This window comes from Aythya marila, assembly GCF_965140915.1.
Source record: "Aythya marila genome assembly, chromosome: 4".
Lineage (NCBI taxonomy): Eukaryota > Metazoa > Chordata > Aves > Anseriformes > Anatidae > Aythya > Aythya marila.
The window spans coordinates 71,134,131-71,138,970 of record NC_139045.1 but is presented as its reverse complement, the minus strand read 5'-3'; positions in this window follow the sequence as shown (position 1 = coordinate 71,138,970).

Below are 4,840 nucleotides of genomic sequence, written 5' to 3'. Positions count from 1 at the left end.
CCTGGTCCCGGCCCCACCGCCGCCGCCGCTACCGGGCCCCAGGCTCCGCGCAGGCACCGCCGCGGCCACCCCCGTGGGGGCCTCACAGAGCAGCGCAGCGGAGCAGGCAGCGCCGCGGCCACCCCCCCGGTGGATGGAGGGAGGGGTGGGAGGGGCGGCGATTATTGCTCAGGCAGCGCGGCGGGCAGCCCCGGCTCCGTAAAGGTATAGGGAGGAGGGAGGGGGCCTTTAAGGGGGGGTGGCTCAGGCAGCGCCGCGGGCAGCTAAAGGGAGGGGGCCTGAGGAGGCGCTGTTGTTGCTATGGGGATGGGGAAGGGGCAAGATGGCGGCGGGGGGCAGCGCTGCGCTGTGCTGAGGGGCCGGGGCCTGTTGTCTTGAGACCCCATGGGGAGACTCCATGGGCAGCCTGAGGGCTCGCTGAAGGGTGAGAGGCAGCGTTCCAGTCAGGGGAGGCGGCCCCCGAGTGGCCCCTGTGTGTGTGTGGGTGGGTGGGTGTGGGTAGTGCAGCCGTAGGGGCCCGGCCGCAGGTAGGTGGGCCAGGGAGTAGCTCTGAGGGCTGTGCTGAGCCCTAAAGGCTGCCCCTCTATCTAGGGAGCATCTGGTGGAAGCCAAGCTGTGAGAAATGGCCTTGCTTCAATGCTCTTTGCTCAACATTCTCGTTCCAGTTTCAATACGTGGAGGTAACAAGCCAAGCCAAGCGTGCTCCTGTGTTTTCTGCAACGTGACCCTGTTAAACTTAAAGTCATCTGTGAAGGGATCTGGCCAACTTCTTTTCAGTGGTTTGTGGGGACAGGACAAGGGGCAATGGCCACAAAATGGAGCCCAGGCAGTTCCGCACCAACACGCGAAAGAACTTCTTCACGGTGAGGGTGACGGAGCGCTGGGACAGGCTGCCCAGGGAGGCTGTGGGGTCTCCTTCTCTGGAGATATTCAAGGCCTGTCTGGACGCCTACCTGGGCAGCCTGCTCTAGGGAACCTGCTTTAGCAGGGGGGTTGGGACCTGATGATCCCTGGAGGTCCCTTCCAAGCCCTACAGTTCTGTGATGCTGTGAAAAGCAGTGTGTGGTCCCAGTCTGGAGCTGTATCGTCTCATCTGTGCCCATACTGCTGAAATAAGGCAAGAAAACAGTATTTTTGCATAAGAACATGTGACTTGTGTAGGTTTTTACAGGTCACCGTCGTTCTGTAAGATTCAGGCCCAAAGAGCTGCCTTTGTTTGCATTCACACTCTTTATGTGCTCATGTATGATGCATAAAGACATGCAAATGCTGTGGGGGGAGGGGTTACGCAATTAGCATGCTGGTTTAATTATGTTCTTTACCACAGTGGGCACTTGGGGCATCTCAGGACGTTCAGGCAGGTTTTCCTGATGTATGTGTGTGCTCGTACATCTGCCATGACACAGAACCCGATGTTTCCAAGGGTCATAAGGGGTTCCACGCTGTAAAAGAAAACACCAGCTGCCTAGGAGTGACTGTGGGATCCGAGGAGTGAAACTCCAGACTGAAAAAGCCCAGAGCAGCCCTGCCTGGTGTCCCAGCTGACCCCGCTCTGAGCACGAGGTCGGACTTTGTGCTCCAACCAGCATTAGCAGTGGTTCACTGCTGGGTCATGTCAGGATCGCCTCACCTTCACAGCCAGTGCCTTACTGAGGTCTCGGATACTGGCTGTTGTATTGCAGATTGACACCTGTACACTAAATCTCCTTCCTTTTGTAGGAAACAGCTTCTCATGGAAAATTCCTCTGCATATAATCGCATTGTCTGGCTGCTGACATCTTGCTTGGACACTCGCCTACAGGTTTGCTGGTTTATTTAATGGGTTAATGACAAATAAAACTTCATATCCTGCACACAAATGGTTGAGGTGCACCTGTGTTGTTTAAAATACGCATCCAGAGCCTGCGTGTTGGTGAACTCCTAACAATTACACGTGCAGAGCAGGCTGACTCGTAGGAAGAGCGGGTTTCTGGCCGTTTAAATGTTAGGCTGCTGAAATTTATCTTGGCACGCAGCCCCCACAAACAAAGGGCACGATAATATTTTAATAGGAGAAGGGATGGAAGTCAGATTTTCAATCTTCAGTTTCGCTGACTACAGAAATGAAATGACAACGCTTGTCTTCCTGTTCCCAACAGGAGGCTGAGTTTAGGAAGCAGATTGTTGTCTGCGCTCCCAGGCCACGCAGTCAGCAGCTGATCACAGGAGAGGAGGGGAACCCTTCCCATTTATCAGCAGGCAGCAGAGCCTTCAGGTTTGGCTGGCTGACATGAAAAGTCAGCTGTCCCAGTCCTCAGGATTTGGTCTCATTCTCTCATAAATCATAGTAAAATAATTCTGCTGCCAGCTTGGTGTAAAAGCAGATCCCTGCTTTGGTTTTTTTTTTTTTTTTTTTTGTTTTGTTTTGTTTTTGTTTTTTTGTTTTTTTTTGGTTAAAAGGTGGAATTTATGTGCTTCATTCTCCTCACATTTGGAATATTTGCTCAGTGAGCGCAGGACCGGCTGGCTGCTGACTGTTTAATATTGTTAATTAGGTGGAGTTAACCCCAGGGTCTTTAAAATGTCAGCGCGTGGCTTGTTTGTCTTCAGCCCAAATGAATTTTTAATTCACTGCTAAGGTATTTAAATTTTCCAGCTAATTAAAACTCCCTGAAAAGTTGTTTGCAGGTGACACGTCAACGACAGGCTGAGTTAGAGCTAGAAACCAGGAAATGAAACCAACTGCTGTATACATAGCAGCAAACATGGCAGGACCAGCCCGGTGAGCTAAGGATGTAAAAGCAGGGAGGAAAGACAGCCCAAAAACCTAGCAGAGGAGCAGTGTTAGTTCAGGAAGCCCTTCTCAACATCCTGAAACATGAGCTGGAGGAAGAAAAACCAAAGCTGTGTTAACACGTCAGCGCTCCTCAGCTTTGTATGAGCGCAGCCCTCGGAGCTGTTGGGAATAAATCTTTTTAGAGCCAGCACAGAGGCCTCGTGCCTGCTGCTTGGCTCCTTAGCAGCGGGTTTTTCTCTTCCAGGCCTTTAGTTAACTCCTCACCTGTGGTTCCTGGTCCCCTTAGCAGCTGTGCCCCATCCCTCTTGTTCCTGTTGCCTCTGAGCTTCTGCGTTCACAGTTTCTTCGCCGTTGATTGTTCTGGAGGGGTTTGAATGGTGGTTTGAGACAATATTTTTACTTTCTTGAAACGACTCCAGGGTTTTGAGCTTTGGCAGCTGATGAGCTCAGTGTCTGCAGGGGACTCATCATCGGTTACCACTGGGGAATGTTAGGGATTGATTTAACTCAGCCCATGAGCAGTAGGAAATGACATATTGGTGACAGCCTCCCCGGCGGTTGGTGTCGCAAATAGTTTAGCTGTGAGCGTAGATTTAATTGGTGCTAGGTGCTGCCCAGCCGGAGGAGGCAGCGTCCCTCGCACGGCACGGGCCTGGAAGGTACTGGGGAGAATCCCAGGGATGAGGTGGAGAGGGGACTGCGGCTCACAGCCAAAACCAACCAACCAAAACAAAAAAAAGAACCTATTTCCTAACTATAAAGAACCTATTTTCAGACTAAAATACCCAAGGTTGCTCTTCAAGCCCCCCAGCTCCCGATTCTTCCTCCCATCGCGCAGTCCATGTCCGCTTAAGCTGCTGACTTGAAACAAAAAGTGGAGAAATCAGGCAGCTTCTTGCAGCGTGTGACTGAAGAAAAAGGTCTTTGTGAAGCTTCTGAGAAAGAACTGTGGCCTGGCGGTGGGTTTTCAGCGCTCCAGGAGAGCCTGCCTCTGCTCCTACTGGCAGGTGGCATGGAGTGTGCTTTTTATTGAAAGTCCTTGGGCTCTGCCAACTGCGGTAGCAAAGCCGCTCTCCGTTCTGTTTTTGCCAAGGGGAAGGGATTCATCTTCCTGATGCTGCGCCACGGCCGCTTTCTCGTTAGGGAGATGGGCCCTCGCTCTGTCGAGGGGGGAGTTCACTAAACTGCAGGGACTGTGAAGGAGAGGGCAGAGCTGCAGCCCTCCCACAAGCTCTGTCCCGTGTTCCTCTGGTACGTTCTGTTCAAGCTCGCTTCAGATCACTGAAATCCCTTTGTATTCAACCAAGCAGCAGAGCTGGTGCAGCCCACCCTTTCCCCCTCTAGTCTTTACCACCCCACATTAAAAAGTACAAAGAATAAATGCAGGATGTTTAGAAGCCCACGAGTGCTTAGAAGACAAGTGTCTCGATGTTCTTCTCAAGGTGGTCAGCGCAGCTGCAAAAACAGGGGCTGAACCCGCCTCTGGATGCCCAAGCTGGTTAGGATAAGGATGGGAAAGATAGAGGAAAAGGGATAGCACTTTTCTTTATTTTCTGGAGTGGTTGGCATTTTTTTTCCTTTGTAATTCATATCAGCATGCGGAGAACCCTCTAAATGTTTTTTAACAGTTCTGAGGAGCATGACCATTGAAATGCTTTCTGCAGGTCAATATTAATGCGTCTTCGTAAAATTCAATTTTATGCCTTGGTACAGAATTACTTAGGCATATGCACTCCGGGGGGTTGTCAGTATTTTCAAAATTAAGCCCTGCTATTTCTGCGTTTATGTGTGTGAGTTGGCAATTTTAATGCAAATTACGGTCCCTTAAAATAACTGAACCTACAGAGGCGAGGGTGAGCTGCTAAAAGAGGAGAGCCTTCATCTCAAAAAGCCCGGGCGTGTTGTGAAGCTGCCTAAATCGCTTCTGTACAGCCTTCCTCACACTTCTTGCGTGGATTGGGGTTAGGATTTGCAGAGCACCTCAACATGGGGCTATGAACACCTCAATGTGGAGCTACGAACACCTCAACCTGGAGCTACGAACACCACAGGATGAAGCACAGT